This window comes from Rattus norvegicus, chromosome 10 (genome assembly GCF_021556685.1).
Source record: "Rattus norvegicus strain SHRSP/BbbUtx chromosome 10, alternate assembly SHRSP_T2T, whole genome shotgun sequence".
NCBI lineage: Eukaryota > Metazoa > Chordata > Mammalia > Rodentia > Muridae > Rattus > Rattus norvegicus.
Genome location: NC_141543.1, coordinates 100,051,188 through 100,078,548, shown reverse-complemented (window position 1 = coordinate 100,078,548; position 27,361 = coordinate 100,051,188). Strand labels below are relative to the sequence as shown.

At 44.5% G+C, this 27,361-nt stretch overlaps 1 protein-coding gene across 5 annotated transcripts in view; it reads right to left on the bottom strand.

Annotated features, from left to right (window-relative positions):
- Cep112 (centrosomal protein 112) overlaps nucleotides 1-27,361 on the bottom strand; it is a 467,011-nt gene that overhangs the window by 66,496 nt on the left and 373,154 nt on the right. The window lies entirely within an intron of this gene.

The following is a 27,361-nucleotide window of genomic DNA, read 5'->3' as shown; positions in this document are numbered from 1 at the left end:
GGTGCCCATGGCCCTCTCACATCCCTTCCTTCAGCAGGGACAACGACACTCTCTCACCAACATCTGAGAGTCTGAGCACTGAGAAAGAGCCTCACTGCCACTCTGAACTCATTTAACTGCTACCAGCTGCCCACAGAACTCAACAGAGGAAACACTGGAGATGCTGAAAATAAGGGAAACAGAGAAAGAAATGGTTCCTGCCTCCATAGGGCAATTATGACAATTCTTTCTTTCATAATTCATGGACATGACATACAGAAGTTGAAGGATACGGTAAAAATAAGCACCCCCACATTCATTTCTTCTAGGTCTGGAAGAAACTGAAGCACTGTATTTCTGGGTCAGGTAGAAAGCACCCTGGAGAAATGCTGTCCAGTATGGCTTATATCTCAGGCACGAATAGTCCCAATTAATTTTGAAATATGGCATATTAAAATTGTTAGCAGGAGTAACATCAAACAGGACCAGGACCTCAGCACCACCACCATCTGTGACCGCCCTCTTCCATCCAACCGGCAAAGCTCACGCAAACATGTAATTTCTGCTGTGCTGTGGGCTTCAAAAGGGTTTTGCGCAACAAAAAAAGCCTTCTGCTTTCTCACCAGCAAATGTAAATAGTGACCAGAATAGTACTAGAAAGAAAGCTGGGCTGGTACTGTCTGGGCCCTGCTCTAATTTTTGCTTTTGACGAGAAGATGTGAGCAAGTTTGTCCTCTGTGTAGGTGGGTTCTGCCGGAGATGTTTTGGAGCAGGGGTTCGGTGGGGTACATAGCTGTGCATAGTGTGGTACAATAACAGTAATGAAGCTTGAGTCAGTGCCCCAAGTCACCTGTGTCGGGCTCAACTGGCTAAGGCTGGGTCAGGCAGGAAAAGCCCTGATCATTAAAAACACCTTTCTTATTTTTAATGAGCAGAGATGAGGCACAAAATAAATGGGCACAAAGTCCTGACCACACGAACCACACTATAATCTCTGCACACCAATTATTTTCACTTTTCTTATGTGTGTTTCTTCTCTGAGTCCAGAACCTGGGTGCTTAGGTAGCTTTACAGAGATCCATGCTAGGAGAGAGAGAGACTCAAGCGGCCGGCCTTCCAGCAGCTAGTGATGGCTGAGGGGGGACCAGGTATGCAGACAACTAGAGCATGCTCATACAGCTAGAGTTGTTACACAGCTGCTGAAATTGTTGTTTTCATTTTAGGCAACTCCAAGTCCAAGTCTGCAAAGGACACAAATTATATTAACTTTAGAAACAAGAGCATAGGAAAATCTAAATAGAGCTATTTTAGGAAAACCTATACTGTCTAAAGAACAATTTAGAAGTTATTCTAGGAGCTATACCAAATTGTGCTGCAGACTGGCTCCAAAAAGATGTACTTAGGTGACAGCAAATTAAGATATTTCATAAATACAGTCTTTCCTTTCTTTTTCTTCTTTCTTCTCTTTCCTTCCTTCTCTCTCTCTCTCTCTCTCTCTCTCTCTCTCTCTCTCTCTCTCTTTCCTTCCTTCCTTCCTTCCCTCATTTTCCTCTTCAGAGTAAGCTTTTGTTGTATTAACAGGCCAGCCATGATTTAGGATACAATAACCCTCATACAATGCCCTTATCAAAGCCTGTTAAGTATGAGGCTCAGAAATGGTTTGTGGTGACGGGATGACAGGATGATGGGATGACGGGATGACGAGATGCCTGAATAAGTTAAGGAAGTGCTGCGCTCACAAACCCCACTTCATTTTACGCCCTTGACAAAGTTCTTCCGGCCTGATGGCCAGTCTCTTCTTGAGGCACCTGACACAGCTGAGGAGATGTGAAGATAGGTACTCTGCTTCTAAGGCCTCAAGAGTGGAATGACACATGGCAAACTGCCTGCCTGCCTGCCTGCCTGCCTGCCTGCCTGCCTGCCTTCCTTCCTTCCTTCCTTCCTTCCTTCCTTCCTTCCTTCCTTCCTTCCTTCCTGTTCCACATTCATTCACTGGGAAGAAGACAAAATGGCGTATGCTCTGGGCAAGGTGACTGGTCCTGTTTAAGCCATGGGTCTAACACCCCTCTTCCTGGATCTGCAGTGAGCATGGTTTGGGGGGAAACTCTGCCTCAGTGGTGGATACGTCTTTCCAGGAATGGCTGCCAGTGATGAGAACATTAACTCAAACTGTATCTAAACCCTCCAGATCTGCCACAACTGTTTGTTCTGATGATATCAAGGGAAACCACACTGAAGGTCTTATTGGTACTGCACGTGCTGTACATCTTGAAAACTTCCACTGCGGTAAGAATGGTGAATTGGCTTCGGAGCAATGCTGACATACAACTATGCCTTTGGTCACCCAGTGTCATGCCTAGGGACATGGGCTGGAATTGCTACCACACCTCCACCCTTCAAGAAGTCTGGCAGCAAAGTAAATGCTTGAGTCAGAGGTAGTCTTTCACATTTGGTTTGGTCTCCATGTGTCTCTGATCCTTGGCCATCCCAGATGTGAGCAATATGGTTCAGGGTCCTGAAGCTCAAGGGGACTGTGCTGAGAAGGAAGCAGTGCACTGCTTGGTTCCTAATCAAGCCTCCATCATTACCATTGTAGCTGCCTTACAACAGGGACCCCAGTGTCAGTGAGAGGGGAGAATATGGTTGGGTCGGGTGAGAGGCCAGCCTCTAGGTACAGGAGCTGACAGAAGGCAGCCAACTGTAAACATCTCATTCCTTCAATGCTGACAAACTGTTTTCTTACTTCTATAAGTCCATTTTCAAGGAGCTGAAGAATAACCAAATGACCTCTTTGTCTTTGTGTAAAACAGTTTTTTGGTCACTTTTCTAAAGAAACCTCTGAATATGCCCTTTGACTAAATTCTGCAAATACCCTCTATATTATCTTTAAAACACTAACCACCCTCTGCTCACAGTGCACCTTACTGGTAGACTTTCTCCAAGCCCAGTTGTTTTCACTCTCCACGGCTGCAAAATTCACCAAGAATTGCGACCCTTGAGCTCCAACATAATTCCTTTCATAGATACATAGATAGGTATGAATACATAAACAGGCATACTTCTTCCTGGTATGTATTTATTCGGCAGTATACTCCTTGACAGTATGTATGTATATACATATATACACATAGATGTATAAATACATACTTGTACATACATATATACATACATGTATATTTACATATATTTTGGTATCTGAAAGGATATGAGGGCCAGGAGGTCAAGTTGTGATTCTTCTGCAGTTGTTAGCTTGTGAGCAGTGGGAATGGATGAATTTGTTAACAGAAAGACAGGGAACAACACTGTGGTATTCTAGAGCAGAAAATACATTTAGAGATCCCGAGAGAGAACTTTAAGGTAGTGGATGGAGGGAGGGAGGAGAGAGGATCCAAGTGGAAGGAAGATCATAACTGCTGTCTTCTGCCGTCACCATCAGCACTATCACCACTTCAACAACAGTGGACGCTCCTAGTCATTCCTGCTGCTGGTAATACTCAAAGTATGTGGGGAGTTGCTCACGTCTGAGAGTGTGGTCTCATGGTTGGCAGACGAAATACAAATCCATTTCATCATTCAGCAAAAATTTACTGAGTGTGTAGCGTTTGCCAAATATCAAACTGGGAAAGGGAAGAAAGCACAGAACAAGAAACAAATGCACGGCGAGAGCACCGGTGACAGGCGACAGGCATGGGCCTGGTCTTTTAAGAGGCTGAAATGAGAAAGCAGCCAAAGCGGGCTCCTCAGAGTCAAGTCAACAGTTACTTTTCAGAGAAGAAATGATCCTGGAAAAAAAGTATTTAACCTTTGTATGCCTCAAATGTTGTATATAGTAACTGTAGGATGGGACCCACCTAGCATTTCTAATGCCATTTCTGTTAAAATGTGTCCAAAGTTTGGGAAACCAAGTGCACCTCTCTCCTTGCAGCAGTGTAGGTAGGGACCAAGTCAACGTACAAGGACAATGGCAGACATGAGAAGGAGCTGAGACTACTGTGGTGGTTTGTATAGCAATGGTCCCAGGAGGCTCCTCTATTTGAATGCCTGGCCACCATAGGTGGAACTGTTAGAAAGCATTACAAGGATTAGGAGGTGTGGCCTCACTGGAGTAGGAGTGGCCTGGTTGGAGGAAGCCAGTCACTGGGGGTGGGTTCTGAGGTTTTAAAAGCCCATTTGAGGTCTAGTTTTCTCTTTCTCAACCCCCTCAACCTGGGGGTCCCCGTGTAGCTCTCAGCTACTTCTCCAGCACCGCCCTGTCCTGTCTGCCATGCCCCTGACATGAGGGTACCCCTGAAACTGCAGGCAAGCCCCAATGAGATGGTTTCTTGTATAGGAGTTGCCTTGGTCACGGTGTCTCTTCACAGCCACAGAACAGTGACTAAGTCAACTGTGAAGGAAAAAGCCAGTATGAAGGCACAATGGCATAAAGGGTGAACTGTAAGGCTCTGACACCCGGTTAGGAATGCACTGAGTATGAAACTCATTGTGTCTGACTTCTAGAAAATTATCTATTTTATGATGTAACCTTTAAATAAAACTTTGTATATTAGCCTTTAAAAGGTAGGAGGCTCTAAATAACAGTGCCAAGGATCCAAGCCTAGAGACATTCTCAGCTGCCGTAAATTTGTATTTATGTGTTCCATTTTTTTTTAATTCCTAGAAAATGCTAACCTTTATGACTGGGCTCTCATTGGGGAATATAATTTACTCAGCTAAAAAAATGTGTATATTTTAGGATTTGTAACCACATCACACTTAAAAGTGTTTGCTGTGAATTTAAAAACTGGCCTTGCCCCCCGAAGCAGCCTTTCACTGGATGCTCTGCGCCTCAGGCAGGCAGCTGGGTGGGCTGCACAGAGCACACATGTACTCCCTTTAATCTGCCGTGATCTCACAGACATAGGCCCAGTGAGACTCAGGAGAGAGAAAGGTTCTGGAAACAGAACAAAAATCAGGTTTCGAAACTTATTTGCTTATTTCCAGAAATGCCATATTTTAACCACTGTCCCTACTTTCTCTCTTTCTCTTTGATGAGCAGTTTCTCCCCCTGAGCTTTGAATCCTGGTTCCTTCTCTTGGCTGCAGGCTTTAACTTAAAAACAGATATTTGAAAGTATATATTTTAATTCAATATCTCCTACTATATTACATGTATTAAAGATGCTATATAATAAATACAAAGTATTGATTTTCACTTTTCTTTTCTTGAATTCTTATTTCTAGGCTCATCCGTGTCCGTTTTCCTTATAAACTATTCCACAGGAGAGCTGGCAGCCAGAGGGTCTGTGCTGCAGGGGAGTCAAGCTGGCAGACGCAGACCCGGTGGCTCAGGGTGAAATGACAGCAGGAGAGCTAACTGAATAGTCCTGACCACTGACAATCACCTAAAGGGACAGGCTCACACCGTAAAACACACAGAAAGTAGAAAAACTCATCTTTTTAGCCACATTTTTCTGCTGTTTCTCTACTGATCTAAAATTTAGTTCTCCACAACAAACCATACATAACCAAGCATAACATGGGTATAAACCCCACGCCTTCTGCCTAAGCTCAAGCGAACTGTAGTATTTTGCTATCAAATGCATAGCATTTACTATTTTATATCCAGTCAAGTATTTACTACATTTATAGTGATACATTTATTTGTAGTAATATATTTACTATATTTATGTAGAACATATTCAATGATGAGTTTGGACAAAGAAACTCTTTTCACATCATACTGTTGACACCCTGTTCCTTTAATGAGTGCACACTAAACTCCATTGTTTAATTTTCTCTGAGGGGATAGAGCTCAGCCCAAAGTCTCTACATTTAAGGCTTTAAGGGAGTTACTTGATAAAACAAAAGGAATTTTTACATCCTGAAATAGTATAGTTTCAACATACTTTTTAAAACCTTGGATAAATATCAAAAGAAAGGAAAGGACATTCCAATCCCACAGAGCTTCTAGAAGGCTTAAGGACTGAGGGTAAGAAAGGAATAACTAAAATGTTCTTATCTTGAGGTAAAGCCTCAAAGGCTGGCCATTCCCTTAGTCCTAATTTCCTCAGATGTTTCCACAGGAAGAACTCAGTGAGACTGGAGAGAGAAGGGGAAGGAAAGTAAGAAGGAAAAGAAAGGGAAGGGGAGGGGTGGAGGAGGTAGGTGGGGAAGGATGAAGGGGGCAGGTAGGAAGGGGTGAGGAGGGTAAGCAGGAGAGGGGTGAGGGGGAAAGGTGGGGAGGAGGGGGAGGGGGCAGGCAGGTTGGTGGTAAGGGGTAGGCCTGGTTAAGACAGGCCTTTTGTGCATGTGCTAGTTTTTTGCACTAGGCACTTTTGTATCACTGGGATGAAATACCTAATAGAACCAGCTAAGGGTGTATGCGCCATTTTGGCTTACTACTTCATGCGATTTCAGCCTATCAGAGCGAGGAAGGGATGATGGGGTGATGATTCTGGTGAAGGGAAAGAGACGGCTGGGTGGAACCAGGGCCTGCCTTATCCGTTTAAAGACTCATCTCCCAGTGATCTACTTCTGACCTATGCATCCACTAAAGCTCCAACACCACTCAAAATAGTGAGTGCCACTGCCCAGAGAGCTCAAGTGCCTAGGATGACATGCCAAAACATGCCCTTTAAAATGTACTGTCTCAGGTCAACTCTGGCCCTCATTGTTCTTTATATGTCACACAAAAGTGGACACCAAACCTAGGTAAACTTGGTGGTGAGCTGCAAGTTTACCCAGGTAACATCTATGTTTCTGGCAGCCCAGGAGTCAGTTTGAGTCACAAAGAAGCAATGGTAACCATGACAGTCTGTGCATGGTGAGGTCAGAAGATGCAAAGGCAGCACACAGTGGACCCCGAGCCAGTGCTGGGAGGCTAGCTGATTAAGGAAGTCTTTCTGGAGAGAGATGTCTAAGAAGAGACTGCAGACAACCTAGGAGTTAGACAGGAGAGGAAGGAGGCAAAGCAATAAGAAATAGCATTTGTCAGCTTGGAATGAGAGAAAGCTTATGGATTTGAAAAGCATCTAAAAGATCAGTCTTGTGGAAGTAGGGGGAGCAGGAAGCTGACTGTGTCCGGTGTGGGACAGGAAAGTCTTGAGGATGCATCCTCAAGGCCATTGGAGACCCAATGAAGTACTTTTCCATGTGTGTGAAGGGAACTTGTAAGGGCAGCCTGCAGTGGGAGCTTGCCTAGAAACAGGTGCACTGGAACTTTCCTAAAGGTCTGACAGAGAGGAGGACCAGCCAACGTGAGCAGTGGGGACTGGGTAGCTGCCAGCATGTGGTGATGAGGAGAGAGGAAGGTTGAGGCTGAAGGGTTCTATGGGTGGCTATGACCGACATTTGGGTAATATTCTATATTTATAAGAGTCTGATAGAGTTTGGGGCCTACTGGGGTCCGGGCTTCTATAGGACACTATCAGATCTATGTAGGTATCTAGAAAGTTTCCAGAAATGTCCAGAACACAGTGCCAGAAAGAAGGAATGTCTGCAGGTCTCAGAAGAAAGGCAAGATAGGGTATGTGGGTTGTAAGGAATAACGAGAAGGGAGTGGACACAGTCTACCTGAGCAGCAGATGGAGGAGCAGGAGAGACCAAGAGGCCCGGAAACAAACAGAAAGCAAGCTGCCAGCAGAGCAGAGGGCCCACTGTGTCAGACAATGCAGCAGAGTCAAGCTGGCAAAAGCAGATGGCTGTGCAGACTCAGTGACAAGGACATATCACCAACAGTTTCTATAGCGCAATGAGGACAGAAAAGCAGTAAGGAATCATCAGGGATTACGGATACACAGTAGGTAGAAAGGAAATAGGATCAAGAAATATGTATCCAATATGGGTTATTATGGGGCTCTGACCACACAGGCTGTTTTCCTGTGTGTGTGTGGGGGAACTATGGACCTACTAACTGGAGGGCACTGTTAAAATGTCTTCTAAGCATTAACTCACCCAATTCTCACAATTCCCACAAGACAAGCTTAGTTATTATTCTCATTATGGAGATGGCAACACTGAGAGATTAAGTAAGCAGCCTGAGGCACATAGACTCTAAGCAGGGGAGCCAAGACTTGAACCAGGTAGTACAACTCCAGATTCCACGATAGTAAGGCCCCAGGTCTCTGTTTAGTGCAACACATCCAAGGTAATCCAGAGCTTTCCTCTAAAGCTTAAGAACCATGAAGAGGCAGAAGTCCTGAGAAGATTGGGTCTCCCAGACACATCAGCTCTGTCAACTGCTTAAAGAGTGCTGTTCAGGCCACCATTTTTTGGTTCTTCTGAAAACAGACAACACTGCTATATTGATTTGTTTATTTACACATTGATCCTTTGACATCATAAAAAATGTCATTTGAACTGAATTCTCGGAATAATTGGTTTCGTTTTAGAAAACAAATTCCTCAGGCTTTTTGCAAGTCAATCTTGGCATTAAGTCTTTGTGGAATGTCCACATTGGGGAGCCAGCAAGAGATCATTATTGATTAGCATTTCCTTCCTTGGGAATGGCCTTTAAATTCGATGAACTATCCAGAAAGCTGCCTTTCAAAGTATAGCCTCTTTCCTAAGTTGGTCTTCAACATTCTGTTTATGAATAAGAAAATGGAGGAGGGGAGGAGAAGGAAGGGGAGGATGTTGAGGAGGAAGGATCACAAAAAAGCCACAGCCAATTATTGAAGGAGATACTTACTTCTTAGTATACAGAAGAAATGGCTCGTCCAAATTCCACGCTCAGACAAGAGGAGGTTCTGCCCAATCACAGGAAGCACAGTAGACAGTGTCACACAACTCATATATTTTGGTCAAAGCACTATCTCAATTCTCATGTATATTTGAATGAGTGACTGAGCAAAGGCTTCAGAGTTCAGATTGGAGACATGACATTGCCAATAGCTACGCTGAAAGGATCAGATTTGTGCAAGGCTCAAGATGTGCCCTTGTGAAATGAGAGACCGGAGAGAGGAAAAGGGAGGTCAGAGGGTCAACTCCCTAAGATTCTTTTCATTAAGAGAACGAAACAGACGCAGAGAAATTCATCTACTTAATGCTCTGCTCCTAAAACATAGACAGGAATTATGGAAGAGCTGGGAAGAGTGAGGTCCAAGGATAGAGGGATGGGGGATTTGGTTAGAAAGCTGCCATCAAGAAGGAAGAGAATCTGAATAAAACCTTGACCAGAGTGGGACACAGAATCTGACGACAAGCATGCTATTTGAAGAGATCATAGATGGAGGTCGGAGTTTCTCAAAAAAGCACCAGGCCAAGGAGTGAACAGGCAGACTTACTGGCAATAGGGTTGAAACCAGGCAAGGTGCAACATATGGAGGAATGGCCACTGTCAAGCCTCATAGAGAGTGTAGATGGCTGTCCTGGAACTTGCTCTACAGACCTCACATTCACAGAGATCTGCCTACCTCTGCCTCCCAAGTGCTGGTACTAAAGGCATGTGCCACCACTGCCAAGCAGAGGGCCCATTTATTAACCACACCAAAGAAAGGATGAGGCCCAACTCAGTGAGTCTGTAAACAAAAGTCTGCTGATACAATTTAAAAACAAATGATGGCCAGGGAGACAGCTCAGCAGTAAACGTGCTTGCTGCTAAGCACGAGGACCTGGGTTCGAGTCTTTAAACTCACACGGCAAAAGGAGAGAACTGACCACCCCCAATTAACCCCTAGCCTCCAATGTGCGGGGTGCACAGAATAAAACAAACAGGATATGAATTTTAAAATGAAATAAGTCAGCTTGGAGAAGAGGAGGTAAACATTTCATGCAGGGACATCAGTGTCCATTAAAGTCTGGAGTATTCAGTACCTGAAATGGTGGATTTCCAGGACAAGGATGACTCACTGCAGGAAAGCCAAGGGCCAGCTGAGCTCGGGTGAGCCTTGTCTAGGAAGCCAATTTTATCAGGAGGAATCCGCAAAGAGACCAGTGTTCTGGATGAGGAAATGACGACTAACATCACTTTTGAACTTGGAATGAATTTGCCGCTAGGAATGGCAAGAGAATAAAAGATGGAAAAAGCCATTGCAGAGGAGGAAGATCACGCTGGCTTCTGAGAACGCTGCTGCCTTGTTTGATGAACTAGCCTATTTGTTTTGGCTCCAACTAAACTCAAGAATGTTTCTGCATATTTTACAGTGTAGTTTATAGACATCAAAGGAACAATCTCCCCTTTCATCGTTATTTACACATAAAAATAATGCAATTTGTGGTGCATGTACAAGTAACTTCTTAAAAAGCTCTCGAGTCTAATTTATTAATTGCTTGAGATTTAAAGTTAAACAAGGGTGAGATGCAAATCATCTGTTACTCTGAAACATTTTACCACCAAATCTTGTTTTATTAATGAGATGTTGAACAGCCATATGAATATTTATGTAGGTGGTTAGAGGGCTTTAGGAAGAGTCCTGGAGCAAGTGACAGAGACATAAAAGGAAAAGGGTTCTAAGTCTCTTGAAAAAAAAAAAAAAAACAGGGGCAGTTTCTTTGTTTTTAGACCTCTCTTTCTTCTGTGCTTCCAACACTAAAGCATCCTGCACCCGGCCCTGCACCCAGTCTGGGCGGCTCCGAAGCTTTAGTTTCTGTCAGGCGGCTGTGGTGGCGACTGTGACAGCCCCTCTGAAACCCCATTTCCCTCTTTTTGGGTGGCAGGACTCACTGAATTGATTTTCCAATGATATGATTTTTGAAAAAAAAATGATCCGTGTAAATTATTATACAATTTGTGTGTTTAATTGCTTCTGATTTAGTTCCTTAGAAAATTTCATATAAAGCTGCATCATTTCCTGTTGTATAATGTATAAAAGCATGAGTTAGAACTGAGCCATTTCTCCTGAGTTAGAAAGCACATTTGTGCAGAAGTAGGCACGGTACTAGAACTGTTTATTAACACCCTAGTTTTCCTCACTAGTATTGTGCAACCTCACAAAGGAATACGTCTCTAGATATTAGTTCTGCATTTGTTGGTGGGGACGTGTGCAACACAACCTACGTCCCCATGCTCTGTGCTTCCTTTTTTTTTTTTTTTTTTTTGGTTCTTTTTTTCGGAGCTGGGGATCGAACCCAGGGCCTTGCGCTTCCTAGGTAAGCGCTCTACCACTGAGCTAAATCCCCAGCCCCTCTGTGCTTCCTTTTTGACAGTAGCCATGTATCTCAGCATCTCCATGCTGAGTCAGGTGTGTAAGCTCTGTCTGAACTCAAGTCCACCAGCAGGTGTGGGCTCCAGCCTGGTTCCTCTGTAAGTCAACCTAACTCCTCCTGTGTTCTGCAGAGGTGATCCTGCTGTCCTCAGGGCTCTCCATGCCATCCCTGGAGCCGCCTTCACGTTTATTCCTCAGGTTATTACAGTTCTTCCAGCCATCTTCTTCCCATCTCCCTCCAAATTCTACTTCCTAATCCTTCAGGTGGGAAGATCCTCACCAGATTGTTAGGAATGAACCATTTGTGATGTTTTATATCTACAGCATATAGGAGTTATTTCAAGCAGTTAAAATGCTAACACATCAAGGATGTCTGCAGTTTAGTTTGCTAACCTAAGGGCTCATGATTTCACTGCAAATTTGTAGGGTAAAGGAGTGTGAATACTATCTTCTCTTCAAAATTAATCATACATCTCATTTATGTGGGCACACATGTGTGGATGAGAGCATGTGCTAGGGTACACACATATTAGCATGGGCGCATGACATAGTGCGCGTCCAGCTTGGAACGCAACGTGTGGAATCAGTTCTCTCCAGTCATGTGGGTCCTAAGGGAACTGAACTTAAGTCGTCAGCCTTAGTGGCAAGTGCCCTTACCCCTGAGCCATCTTACCAGCCCCTCCACTTCCATAAAACCCAGATGAGGACTGATGTAGTTACAGCTGCCTTTACAAAAGTCATCGTAGGTACTGAAGAGACTCTGGCCAGCTCAAGCAAAACAATCATGGCGCTGGCAGTCCTCACCCTTCTCCCCTCAGCCTTGTGGAAAAACCATTAGGTCACATCCCTAAAGTGAACCAGCCCCAAGGTCTACCCCTTATGTGGCCACTTCCTCCTCTTGAGGCTCACTACCGAGGCCAGCTATCGAAGTATTGAAGTCCGGCAATCAAAACCCCCTTTGGTTCATTTGATTAACATACCCTATTAAAATTAAACTCCTCATCCTAACACGGGTTTCCCCTTGTACCTTTATAAACCACCATTTTCCTATGGGCCATGTTTGTCTCCTCTCTCTCCAGAGGCAATCTTTTGTCCCTCCTCCTGAATACTCCCTCCCCCTTTCCCTTGTTCCCTTCCCCTCCTCCCTTATCTTCTATCTCCTTTCTTTGTTTTATTCTCTACTCTTTGATCTTCTGGGGGCAAATAAATCTATGCCAAGAACTTGATCTTGGGGTGTCCTGGGCCAATACTGATCCCCTATAGGTAAAAAATGTTTACTAAGGACTATTCTATAAGTCAGTTAAGAGTTATCTTCTGAGTGCCCTTTACTGTGTAGAAACTGGAATCACGAGGCATGAAAGGTACAGGACCATTTAGTATAGCGGCATTTCAGGATGAAGGGTCTCCAAGCACTGGGCACTAAGAACTGCTTCACGGCAAATGTGGTGTGCCCTTGGAGCGACTGTGCTAATACGGCACTCTACCAGGGAAGACGGCTGTGGCAGGAGGAGGATGACTTCAGAAGCAAGTGTCGGCACAGAGCAGATGCTTGTGGGTGGTCAGACAGTCTGAATAAGACAACATGGGCATCAAGTGACTGGAGGAGGCTGCACGGTTTGACAACCAAGGGACATTCTGATCTTGAGGTCTGATCATTTGGTAAGATGCCACCATTGAGAGGTTAAAACATTGTTACAACACAAGGAAACAAGCCTGGGCCCCTCTCGTTACTCATCTGAATGTATAGCGTGACCTCTGCATTCTCTTGGTTTATACTCACCACACACTGGCCCTCCTGCTTTAATGTCAGACTGGCGCACCCCACCAGCACCCACTTTGTAAGCGTGTCACTGTACAGGCACATTATCAGTTGTTTCTCCATTTCTCTACTCTAGAAATACTGAAAAGACATCGAATATACTTGCAAGTACATCTAGAAGATGAATTCTTGTCTGTGGACCTGCTGGACCAAGGTTCTAGGCTATTCTGAGTTTCCTCCCATTAATGATGCATGAGCCCACGTGACTCCTCAACCTTTACTTTCTGAGTTTTTTCCAAATTCAAATTTATGCAAATCTGATGGTAGTTGGACCCTTGAAAGTACAATTTTGATTTTAATTTTCTTTTTACTCATGAATGAGAATGAGCACAGTTTTCATGTTTGCTAAATACTGATGTTCTGCCTGTGATCGGTCTTCATATCCTTTGCTCTTTGGGGGAATGGGCTGCTCGTATTTTCCTACTGACTTCTGAGTGCTCTTTGGAATGTAGGATGCCACAGTCATTTAAGAATTTACAGGTAGATTTCTTTCACCCTGAAATGTCCCTGAGAGTTTGGCTGTCAGCGGAGACGAGGCAGCTTTAAAACTATCGCAAATCAAGGAATGCTCTGAACAGGGTCACGTCAGACAATAAGAGATTAAGAACTCTGGTGATAAGCAAGAGAAACCGCGGTGAAAGGAAAAGAAGGACAGCCGTGATCTCCACGTTCCTAGTGGGAAACAGAAAGTCTGAGAGGAAGCTGTATGGATGGAGGGAGACCCAGTAGAGAGGAAGGGAGTTCAGTGCTGCGTCTCTGACTGACATAGTACTGCACCTTTCCCCCACACCCAAGAAGGTTATTCACAGCTTCTGCAAGATCCAGGACCCAGCCATGAGCCAGGCCGCAGCTTCTGAAGGTCATCTCCACAGAAGAAGGGAGACGATGTCCCAGAGGGAGTGAGGAGGAGAGCTGAAGCTCAGAGTGTCCTGTGAGCACACACGGACAGCAAGAGTGCAGTGAGCTCACAGATCAGGGGTTTGCAAGTACAGCCAGCTCACCAAACACAGCAGTGACCCCGCCCTCACAGCCAACTGTTGGTAGACTGCGGTCTCTGCCTTTCACCACGACACCGTTAGCAGTGTGCCACTGTGTGCGGTGTACAGAGCCAGTAACTTTTACCATCCATCCCTTTACAGGAAGTTTGATAACCTGGTTGGGAAAGAGAATAGTTTGGTAGAGTCAAATGGCACGTGAAACCAGAAAGATGGTTATACACAGAAACACTTTCTCTAAAACACTTAGAGAAAATATAACACATTGCTCTGCAAAGTTTCTGTATTATACGGATTACAAAGGAGATTTTAAAAATGGGAAAAACAAGAGTAAAGTGAAACCTATATCAGAGAAGGTCAAGAGGTTAGATGGTAGCTCTTCGGAGCTGCAGAGGCCTGGTAGAGTGGGTCCATCCGGATGCACAACCATTTGCCTGCTGTTTCATCAAGAAAGAGGGGGCCTCAGAGAACTGCTGCAGCAGCATTCCTGGGCTTAACAACTGGGTCTCAGGAAGTAACTTCAGCATGCACTACTGCAGGGCTTCTGACAGCAGAGCCACAGCTGGCTCAGCCATGCAGACTGCCATCAGCATATCACTGATGTTAAGACAAGCCCTGGATGCTGCTGTTAGCCGTGAGGCATGAGGTATGAGAAAAGAAGGCCACCGTGCTGTTCTAGGAACAAATCCTGGGATGCAAGAGATAGGATGAATGATGGTTACTATGAAGACGTAGTGTCCTGGTTAGATCCTGGGTCAACGTGACACAAGCCTCTGGGAAGAGGTCCGTCAAGGGAGAAAATGCCTCCATTAGACTGTGTGGGCAAATCTGTAGGGCACTTTCGTGTTTAGCAATTGCTATGGTATTGCCATAGGTGGTGCTTGCTGCCCTTGGGCAGGTGGTCTTGGATGCATACATCCATGGGCTCCGTGCATATACCCTCTCCATTGAAGACTTCAGTGTTGCCTCTTCTGTGACCCCTAAAAAGAGTGAGCAGTCCATGCGGACTGTGTTCCTTTTCTCTGGGGTGTTTGGGGGCGCTGTGGTACTGAGTCAGCCCTCTATACAGATCTTCAGGGTGGAAACCAGATATTGCAGAATCCATGAGGTTATAGTATACCTTCCCCAGGGGGCAACTGGGACAACACACCATCCTTAGATACAAACAAAAATGAACATTAATGCATTAATATCTAATAAATGCCCTCAGCACCAGGCAGATCTGTTGCTAAGTATGTTAACCACAGCCTTTAGAAAATAATTTATGCCTTTCTAGACTTCTGGTAATTCAGAATAGGACATGTGGGCCTGTAAAATCTGATTCGGTTCTTTTTTTTTTTTAATAACGTGGGCTCTGAGCTTCTCAAGAACATGCATTTACTGTGTATCCTCTGGTGGAAGTGTTAAAAGTCTGCTGGATAAATGAGCTTCCCGGAAACCAATGTCCTAGTACCCAGTGATATCACCGGATTCTCAGGCTTAACTTATGGCGATGAGCTGGTAAATGTTTGTGGTAATAGAACAGATATGATAAAGGAACTTAGATCTTTTAAATGTTCTTCAACAAGGTGATAGGGTCATTGTGGAATTTTAACAAGTGGTCTTTATGGGCTCCCTTCCTCAAGTACCTTTCCACACCCTGAGAAGTCCTCTTTTTACTTAACATGTCACATGTGAGAAACCTTGTGACACATCTTGCTTTACCAGGCAGAATCTATTAGAGTACTCTCTGCCTTACATGTCCTTGAAGAGCAAGCCTTATGTTCTCCTGGGAAGTTCCTACAGAAGGTTGTGAGCCAGAGACAAGTTCCTGAATGCTGGTTGGCACTACCCACTTAGCTCACAGAAGTTCGTCTGAGGAAACGCTGGGGACTCTTCTGTAGGCTACTATGGAACATTTCTATGGCCCTTCTGCACCACCAGAGCGAAGTCCTCTCTTTGAAGCCTGAGTATTGAAAGTTCTCACTGTGAGGCCAGATGTCCAAGCAGAGATTTCATATCAAGGAGAAATACTGTAAAAAATGTTGCTTGCAGGCATAGAAAAGAGCTTTTAAAGAACCAATGCTTCTCTCTCTTGGCCACTGACTGGAGTTCACGAGAAAAGGTCGTCTGCCAGTAGGACACCGAGAAATCTGCTCTGTGTTACCAGAAGGCTTGAGGGGAAAAAGGAATATTTCATAAGCTTGGGCAGTTCTCACTGTGCTAAGAGCTTATATGAATCAATTTCCAAAGAATAAAATTACAAGCCTCTTTGAGGGGTTTTAGTAGCATTGAGACACAGAAAGAAATCTCGGCCTAGCCTCAGATGGCTTTCGTGGGGACCTGTTCGTTATTTAATTCTTGCTTTTCCTGTGTGCATGTCCTAAAGACACAGAAAAAAGTGGCATTTTCTTTGTGCCCCCTGAATTAGAATTAATGATGCTTAGAAGGGAGTCTTTCCATCTATCCCACCCAGGAAGACTTGCCTGCTAACTCAAAAAGGGGGGGACACTTGTGCGAACAGAAGCCCAAGAGCCACTTTCCTAGAAGACAGGCTCAGTCCCAGTGTGGCAGTTCTGACCTTGCTTCCGAGGAAGAAGAAGCGGTGACAGCGAGGGAGTGAGCACAGGGGACACGAGCAGCTCTCAGGGGCTCACCCTGCTTCCCTCCAGTTCTAGCCTCTGCCCAATTTTCACTTCATTTTAAAATTTGTAGAAAAAGATCCTCTATTCAGTAGACAAAAATCTTTCAAGTTGCATGGAAAATACTTTGAGCCCTTAAAACACTGCTTGGTATATTATAAACCAGAGAATAAGCAAGAGCGAATGGTGAGGGTATGCGGGGCGTAATTATAAGAATAGGGGCAACCGACTCGATGGCCTGGCCCACTGCACCCTTGTGAGCCTGCAGTGACTGTGTGTGGACTGCACTGCTGCACTGTCCAAATAAAAACAGCCTGTGCTTAACCAGGAACTAGAAAATATATGGATTATTTAGCTTTTTAAGAATGTAATAGGTATTTAAAAATTAACTTTAATAGTTCTAAACTATATTATATATGGTTCAAAGGCACTATAAGACAGTGATTGCCCAAAAAATATACATTTAAGCTTCACAACCAAAATTATTGAATAATTCATACTCTTCTTAAATAAATTTAAAATTTAACTTGAAAATAAAAATAACCTCAAAAAAGTTTTGTTTATGTAGACTATATCTATTGATACATTAGAAGTTAAGACTAATAAGGTATTAAAACATTTAATTGGCTTTAAAATAGTAGAAATACACTCACTGAGAGTGAACATATAAAGACTATTTTTAAATCAAATGACCATTTGCATACATGTGCATATGTGGAGGGTGTCTTCTTTGACTGCTCTCCACTGTAATTCATTTTTATACCTTAGGTTTAAATATTTTATAAATTTATTTAATGCGTATGGGTATTTTGTCTGCATGTATGTCTATATGCCTTATGTATACAGTTCCCAAGAAGGCAAGAAAAATGCATCACGTTTCTGGGACAGGACTGTACATAGTTGTGAGTCATCATGTGGGTACTGAGAACCAAGCCTGGCTCCTCTGGAAGAGCAGCTAGTGTTCTTAACTGCCAAGTCCTCTCTCCAGCCGTTCCACCTCAGTTTTTCAGACAGGCTCTCTCACCGAATCTTGAGCTCACTGTCTCAATGAGACTGCCTGGCCAGTGAGCGTTAGAAATCTGTCTGTCTCCTTTCCTTCCCCACCAGGTTTACAGACACCCCTGCTGTGCCTGGTCTTCTGAGTGAGCACTTGAACTCATGTCCTCAAGCTTGCCTAGCAGCTACTTTACTAAGTCATCTCTCCAAATCCTAAATTGTTTATTTCTCAGCTTAAAAAAATCAATGAGATATGTGGGTGTTTTATATTTCTACAAATCTCTTTAACAGAGGGAACTGGACTCATCTATTTCTGTATTTAAAACTCCTGCAAAAACATTGCTCCCAATGAAACATGAAAAGAAATTCAGTCACACAGAAAGCTGGTCAGAAAAGGGCAGAGGGGTCTCTCAGCAGCCCTGCCAATGACTAGAGCATTTTGCTATTATGTAATACCAAACGGCAGCAAGTGGTGGTTTCTGAAGCTACCTGCAATGTGAAATCTGCAACTCTCATGCATGAACTGTGCATGTAGGCCCATTAAAATCCTTTGGTCTCTTTTATGCGTTGGATGAGTCTTTTAGTCATGAAGGGATTTGTAACATCAGGGATTGATCATCTGAAATACATGGTATAATGAATCATGAGTCAGATGACTCTTTCAACTAGAGATGCTCCATTCTCTCCCTACCCCTTTCCTACCACTTGCAAAGTCACTGATCTCATCAGAAAACTAGGCATTGCCAAGCTGTCAAACTCACAACAGTGATACCAATTTTTCCCAAATCCTAACTTACTGTTTGAAAGGGCAAATGTTATTATTAGCAACAATATAGTCAGTTGTTATCCTTGGCATGTCAGGCTTACTTCATTGATTTTCTAGAAAATGTCAGATACTAGAGTGTGCACAAACACAGGCTGTCAGTCCTTTCAGAACAAGAGTGCATTCCACAGTGGGTGCAGCCCTGCCTTTCCCTGACACACCCGCCCTGCTTCAGTAGGTAGCAGAAGGGTTTGATGTGCTCTCCCATTATTAAAAAGAGTATTACGTGTCTCAAGATCTAGATAATAAGGTGGATATTTGGTTGTTTCCTCTTTGTTTCAAGCATGTGCATGTGGAAATCAGTACTAGGATGGCTGATTGGGACCAGCAGTTTCATCTCTGCAGTTTGCTGCTGTGCAAAGAGTGAAATGCACACACAGCGATGTGTCTGTGTTCTTATGAAAACAGTTGGACCCTGAGGAACCGAAGGACAGGGAGCAACCCCAGAATGGCAGTTTTAGATACTGTGCCTCCTCTGCTAGGAGATCAAGTTTAAGATGTTGCTTCAACAGAGGAATGGATACAGAAAATGTGGTACATCTACACGTTGGAAGACTACTCAGCTATCAAAAACAATGTCTTTATGAAATTCATAGGCAAATGGATGGAACTGGAAAATATCATCCTGAGTGAGCTAACCCAATCACAGAAAGGCACACATGGTATGCACTCATTGATAAGTGGCTATTAGCTCAAATGCTCTAATTACCCTAGATGCACAGAACACATGAAACTCAAGAAGGATGACCAAAATGCAAATGCTTCACCCCTTCTTTAAAAGGGGAACAAGAATACCCTTGGGAGGGAATAGGGAGGCAAAGTTTAGAACAGAGGCAGAAGGAACACCCATTCAGAGCCTGCCCCACATGTGGCCCATACATATACAACCACCCAATTAGATAAGATGGATGAAGGAAAGAAGTGCAGACCAACAGGAACCGGATGTAGATCTCTCCTGAGAGACACAGCTAGAATACAGCAAATACAGAGGCGAATGCCAGCAGCAAACCACTGAACTGAGAACAGGACCCCCGTTGAAGGAATCAGAGAAAGGACTGGAAGAGCTTGAAGGGGCTTGAGACCCCATATGTACAACAATGCCAACCAACCAGAGCTTCCAGGGACTAAGCCACTACCTAAAGACTATACATGGACTGACCCTGGACTCTGACCTCATAGGTAGCAATGAATATCCTAGTAAGAGCACCAGTGGAAGGGGAAGCCCTGGGTCCTGCCAAGACTGAATCCCCAGTGACTGGGATTGTTTGGGGGAGGGCGATAATGGGGTGAGGGTGGGGAGGGGAACACCCATAGAGAAAGGTAGGGGGAGGGCTTGGGGGGATGTTGGCCTGGAAACCGGGAAAGGGAATAACAATCGAAATGTAAATAAGAAATACCCAAGTTAATAAAGATGGGGAAAAAAAAGATGTTGCCTGTGGGAAAGGGAAAGGGAAAGCTACTGATGGACTTGAAGCTGGAAATGCCATGCTCACTGGTGTTCTAGAACGGCTGTGGCATCATCGGTGTGAGGGACAGCTCTGTGGGCAGTCACTCCAGGGAGGATGCGTTCTGAGGAAGGGTAGGAGCTAGTGAGTGTGGAATGAGCTGTGCCCACATATACTGAGGAGTTGTCCTAAGGACTAATTTATGAGAGACAAGGGCAGAGGAGGATCCTGTCAAGTTTCCAGGGCTCTAACCCGAGTAATGAGGTGGACAACGGTGATTTGATTCAGATATCTGGCACAAGGAGAGTAGCTTAGGCTTGGGGAGAGCAAGAGAAGAAAAATTCGGTCTCATAAGATGTCTACTTTGAGCTGCCTGTGGACCATCTGAATGGAGATGTTAGTGGTGACTAGAAATGCTGGCCAATGCAGGGTGTGGCAGCCCAGTATTTCAATCCCAATACTTAGAAGGCTGAGGTAGGGGCTACTTAAGAAGACCCTGGTCAAATAAATTATCAGAAAAATAAACATGTAAACAAAGGTTGTAGGTTCAGGGCACAAAAACTTAAAATTGAAAATTCATTTGTGTGGAAGTTCCCATGAAGGGCTGAGATCATCAGGGACAGCACAGACAAGAGGCCTGCATACGGCACACACAAAACTATTACTAAGTGTTAAGGAGGGAGGAGGAGAGGGAGAGACTAGAGACAGAAATGAGGGATTTGTAAGTTAGAGGACGTGGGAAGGTGTTGCTATGGAAATTCAGAAGCACTCAGAGACCAGCTTCAGTACATCATAAAGCCACAGTTGACAGACACCTGAGAATGGGAATAGAACTTCCCTGCCCCAGAGTTGCAGACACGAGTGAGTGGAGGCTACAGAGACAGTTGCACTCATCTTGTATTTCTGGGATCTACCGACCATCCCAGGCAGCCACAAATCCAAAACAACGGTACAGACGTAGAGTCAGCCATATCCAGTTGAAGACCTGAGTCAAACACCAACAGTGCCTGAACCCTCCGCCAGTGTCCCACGGCCACACTGCATGAAAACCAGCTACTATTTAAAACCTCTGAGTCTGGGAGACTGTTATCATCGTAGCAGCTGCTGACCAACACAGGCTACTTGTTAAATGTTATAACAAAATCAGTCAGGATTTTCAGTTCAGATCACTGGTAGTTTCCTTCTAGTACCAATAGAGTCAGTAAACGGGAGCAAAGACTAGATGCTTGGGGGCCAGCTCGATGGCATCGCACGAAGGCAGAAGGGGAAGGCCATGAGTTTAAGGCCCAACACAAAACAAAACCCACACAAACCTAAGCAGAAACTATCCAAGATCTACTAACAGAAATAAAGAGCAGTAATGTTGATAAAATACAAAACACTATCAAAAGCCTGTGCCCGGGTAAAGGACTCTGGAACACTCTGGAGAGATTCACAGTGGTCCAGGCCTGCACCGTCTGTAGAATATCTTTGGATTGTGATTCTAAGTCTGGATTCCACAGTCTACCTCTGGAGAGACGAGGACTGTGGGGCCTCACTGTGTGCCTCGTGGGACGGGAGGAGGAGACGAAGAGGAAGTGCAGGTGAGGACAGCAGCAGCTCTGGGTGTCAGGAGGGAATAAGTCTGAGCTCAAGGGACAGAAACAGAAGCAACCTGTTGCAGCTTGGCAACGTGAACCCTGAAAGACTGATTTAACGAAGTGTCCAAGGGCGAGCAGCCAGCTCCACAACACGCACGCCTCCCATCCCATCTCCATTCTTCCTTTCCCTTCCCTCAAGCTACAGGACAGGAGGAAAACAGCAGAGGTCAATTCTCTCCACAGAGGAGATCACTACACTTCAAACATATCTGCAATCAAGTCTGACCACCTTAATAGCTGTATACACCCTGGATTACCCAAACTTCCCTGGAGGAACATTAGGTCCTTCCTGCCTTCCTTCCAGCAATATTAAAGTTACAGAAAATTGGGCATGGAGGTGCATGCCTTTAATCTCAGCACTTTGGAGGAAGCCTTCTTTGGGTCTCTGAGTTCAAGTCCAGCCTGGTCTACAGAGTTCTAGGATAGCCAGGCCTATACAAAGAAACCCTGTCTAAAAAACTAGAACCCAAAACCAAGGCAAATAAAACCAAACCAAAACCAAATAAACCCCAAAACACTGTATGGGTGAGTTACACACTGGAAGAAGAGGTGAACAAAAATATATTGTCTGTGTAACACGTCTCAAATGCAAGGCCTGGCCAGTAGCATTCTTATTACAAACAGCTCCGAGGAGAGGACCGCTGAGAGCCACCCGTCACTGAGCACCAAGTCAAGGAGGAGCTCTAGAACTGCAGTGCTGAGGGAAAGGCACAGTGCACAACTGCATCCGTACAGCATGAGAATTAAAGTGTGTGGCTAAGCACGACCAAGCATCATTGACCCGAACAGAGTGGGAAGGGCAACACCACCCAAGGAAGTGAGTGGGCAGGAAGGGATGGCGTGGAGAGGAGAACGTGCAAATGCAGCCACTTCTCAGCCCTATGTCATCAACTCTGTTCCATAGTTCAACACTCCGATTTGCTTTTCCCTTCTCTTTAGCCTGTGTGATTAAAGGCAAGTGTTTCACAAACAAACATGCAAACAAACAAACAAGCAGTATTTGAAATGGGATTCACTATGAATCTACTTGTATCTCCCCGACTCCCAACTCCTAACCCCCATTTATGTGTAACAGCGTATCTGAACTGATGTCCACATTGGTTCTATCCTGGTTATTTTTGGTTAGTGACATTTGGGATGACTTGAAAAACTTTTTAACTTTTAAAAGAAATTCTGAAGGATTTGTCATGAGTGTAAATTACTTCATATTTTTATAAAACTACAAAACAAATTTGCTTAAAAAAAGAAAAAGATGTAACTTTATGGTGAAGTTAAGAGTTAATTTTCAGGGCTGTTACGCAACTGAAGAATGAATGGTGAAACTAAAGCCTTGGTATGGAATGACTGCTGTGACCTGAAGGTCTTTGGCACTGACCTGACCTGTGATGGGGAATGAAGAAAGGAGACAGACAGACAGACAGACAGACAGACAGACAGATGGACACACACACACACACACACACACACACACACACACACACACACAGCTGGTCCAGGAGGTGGGTCTGTTACGAAGCTGCAGGAGGAGGCAGGTGAGCTAATCTTGGTAGGGGTCTCTGCAGGGGAACGGTGTCAGCAATCCCACAGTCCCACCGTCATCTGGGAGGCGACAGCTGTGGTGAATACCATGTGCGTACGCTGTCCACATTTGTACTGGCTGTGGACAAGGCCTTGCCATTGCCATGGTTGAGGCACTGGAGTTGGGACATGGTGGTGCTCATGTCAACAGTGCACACTCACTTAACACTCCATTTGCTTCCCATAGATGGCTATGACTTTTACCGTGACCATATAATCCCTGCCATCCTCACTGCAAAAGAGTCTACTTCTTTTCACTTGATTCAGCACTGGCCTGGCACCCTGTCTTGGCCAGCAGAATGTGGTGGGAGTGATTTTGCATCTTCCTAGTGCAGCTTCATGCCAAGTGCAGGTTCTGCCACACATCTCTGAGGCTCCGTCTGCCACACCAGCTGCTGAGAGAAAGTCTGACCACTGTGCACTCAGGGAGGAGGCTAAATCTCAGGTACCCTAGCCACAGTCAAGCTTTCTCCTAAACGAAACCCACCGATGCACTGCATGAAAAGAGCCACCTCTCTCCCTGCCTGATTCTAGGTCCCTAGAACTCTAAGCATAGAATGAAGTTATTGCTATAAGCCATCGAGTTGATGTGATTTTGGGAATGCATCGGATAATCTCTCCGAGTAGTATTACCCTCACTCATCCATCATTGGAGGGAATGTACCATGAACGGAAGCAAGGGCATCCACTGTGGGCAGCAGACTTCCACGGTGTGGGTTCTAGAGGTAAAGCTCAGGTCACCAGGCCCCATGTGAGTGGCTTTACCCACTGATTCATTTCTCAGCCCCAGAGATAATCTTTCCTGCAGGTATCATTTTAGATGTAGAATAGATAACTGAGATAAAGCAATAAGTGGGAAAGATTTTATCGCCTTTATTGTATTAGTGATGCTATAACTCAAATACATCAGGATGATTCACAGGCCGAGAGGTGGCTCACTGGTAAGAGTCCGTGCTGCTCCTCCAGAGGTCCCGGTTTGATTCCCAGCTCCCACACACACACACTCTCTCCTGCACCTCCAGTCCTAGGGCACTCAGTGCTCTCTGCTTGCCTATGTGGGTACCAGACAGGAATGTGGAGCCTGAGACTGTGCAGGCAAAGCATCCATACACGTGAAATACAATAAAAATAATTTCACTGCAAATTTACTTTTCAGAGTTATCTAGGAAGTCAGCTCTGATATGTAATCACACTGTTGACAGACATGTTTAACTTTACGTACAAACTTTGTAACCTGAGTTCTTCTGGTAAAGCACCTGTGAACATCTTCAGTGTGCTTAAACTGCCTTCTATGACAGGAGTTCAGTTCCTTCCTACAGTAGAGATACGAGGAGGAGACAGAATGCTTGGCGTCACAAGTGCCTGAGACAGGACAGCGCAATACCGTGGCCAAGCATTTCATGACTAAAGCAAAGAATGTTTCTCTAATCATCCATATTGGGGTGAATTCTAGAATTGGGTCAAAGGCTAAGCAGGCCTCCAAACAATTTAATGGTGATGAGCACGGTCAGATTATTATCAAAAGTATTTTACCAAGCTACAGTGCATGCATGGGTGTCCTCAGTGGACCTGAGACCGCTTTCTCCCTCACATGTTCTCTACAGCATGATTTAAGTGCCCACAGAAATCCAGTTAGCTCAGGGGCAGGCACCAGGTTTACTAATCATCTCTAGTGTTGGTCCTCAGTTTGAGAAAGCTCAGCTCATCAAACTGAGTGCTGGAGCAGGTTTCACAGTTAGCATCCTGCTGCCTATACACCATTGCTAACTGCTTCTTCAGACAGACGTATTGGCTTCCAGAAAATTGAGTCTCATGGTGACTCCACCTCTCTGTAATTATCTACAGATGTCCCTGTATCTGCAACTGGATGTATAGAGCCCTAAGTGTAATTAGAATGTAAAATGCTTAGATGTGTTCCGTCATCCAGACAGACAGAAGAGTGGAGTAAGGATCCCCACCTGGCATTTGGTTACGTCATTCTTTTTCGGAGATTTGGCGTAAGGACACCAAGGGAAGGCAGAACAGTGGAAAACAGCTTAGGCTCTCTAGGAAATCAGACCGCGTCTTGAACCTTGCACACCAGTTGTCAACCAGTTTGGTGTTGGTCTGGTTATCCAATCTCATCTTTGCCTCCCCAAAGTTATGACCAGTAAATCCATTTCTTAAAAAGATTCCCTTAACAGTTGGGGAAACTAAAGTGTGAGCAAGGGGTGAGGCAGAGAAGGAAGCTGAAAAGGCACAAGGCCCTGGAGCTGCTGGAGGACTGGAGGACCAGAGGGCATGGATGGGAGATGAACTGGGGAAACCCACAGGGGCTGCCATAAGTGTTGAGGTGACCAAGACTCCTCCGCACATCCAGCAAGCTCAGACTAAGTTGAAAGGAATGGTGCTTACTCTTGCTCCAAAATCCATTCAGGAGCAGAAGCTTTGATGGACAAGAGGGAGACAGAGGAGAGGCCTCCAGAAGCTGGGGTGAGGCAGAGCACGGCAATGCCCTCAGCCTGGCCTCCCAGGTGCTGCCTCCTCTCTCAGAGACACAGGCAGGCTGCCTGAGAGCTGGAAGCTCAGTGAGGGAGAGAGAAGTCTCCTGGAAATGTCTATGACCACGAGCTAAGTGCTGGACATGGAACTGGGGTAAGGTCGGTGGAAAATCAAAGGGATTGTTCCTTGTCAATAGCCTGCAGGCCTGTCTTTGGATGTACCTTCCCCTCTGTATTTTTTGAGAATTAAGGAGGACATGAATAGACAAATAAGAGTTAATTTGGGCTATATGTATAGATGTCAAGACATTTGCTAATTTTGTTGTTTCATGTGATTAGTTTCCAAAAGTTACAGATGATAAAAAGTATGAATTAGGCAAAACAAATTTTAAGGGCTAAGTGATGTAATGGAACAAAAATAAATGAAAATGTTTGTTAGAGAAGCCAGAACACAGTGCCACTTAAATTAATATCCTATTATTCCGTGTGTGTGTGTGGGGGGGAGGGTCAAAGAAACGACTGCCAATAAATCAATTATAGCGATGCTGATGGAGGTAGGTTAACAATGTTTTCTTTACATACTAAGTAACAGATCCCAAACTGAATTGTATTTCCACTACTGTTGCATTTTCATTTTTCTTTAATTCCCCATTTTCTTTTTTTTCCCCAGACAAGATTTTGCTATAAAGCTCAGGCTGGCCTTGAACTCATGATTCCCTCTGCCTTAGCAAAGTGCTTAGATTACAGTAATGTGCCACCACACTTGGCTTTTTAACTGTATTGTAACTGTAATTTGGTATTGTCAGGGGAAAAAGCTACATATGTTTTATGCACATTATATACATATTGACTGCCATTTTTAAGTTCAGTCTGTGATTTGGGATGGGTCTGAAGTTATGATTAAAAGGCTTTTCCCTTTTATCATGCAAGTGGATTAAAACTATAAGAATAAATATTTAAAAATGGGTAATTGTCCTATTTACAATTCTTTCAAGGTATCTTTAATTCTCTAAAAACAATGCTAGGATGGTTGCTGGGGTAACCTAACTCATGCCTTCTCCTGCTTATAAATGGGATCCACTTGTTTATTTGAAAATTGAAAATTACCAACCACTTGGTTATTTGGATATAAGCGGAAGAGAAACCCACTTAAAAGGAAACTTTTATGTAACTGAAACAGTTTAAACAAACTCTACAGCTAGGTCGTGCTGCAGAGACAGGAGACAGAACCAGGCTAGTGCACAGACTGCGGTGAGAAGTGGGTATCCAGTGAAGGGGCTGGCAGACGGACGCTCTCAAAGGCCAGAGGCCAAAGGAAGGTGGACACTCACCAGCCAGAGCATGAAAGGAAATGGGCTTTTCTTTCTTTCTTTTTTTGTCTCATAACCCATGGAGGGTTACAAGTAGAAATAAATTCAGTACCATCTAGGCTTAAGTTATACACACACACACACACACACACACACACACACACACACCCCACCCACACACACCACACACCACACACAGACACACAGACACACACACAGACACACACACAGACACACACACAGACACACACACACACACACACACACACACACACATACACACACACAGCACATTTTTCCCTGCTCTCGATGCTTACTCTACATGCTTTAAGTATTGTTATAGCAAAGGCAGTGAAAAATAACCTTTTGCTGGGCATCCTTTAAAACAATTTTGTTCTCCTTTCAGCCTTATTTATAAAGGTTTCCAGATGCTGCTCCTCACAGATGAAGCGCAGCATGATGCAGACACTTACAATAGCGTCCGCTGCTAGGAAGCCAAGGACAAAGCTACTTTGAGCTTTACCTGCCTCTAACCCAGCAGCTCAGGTCCAGT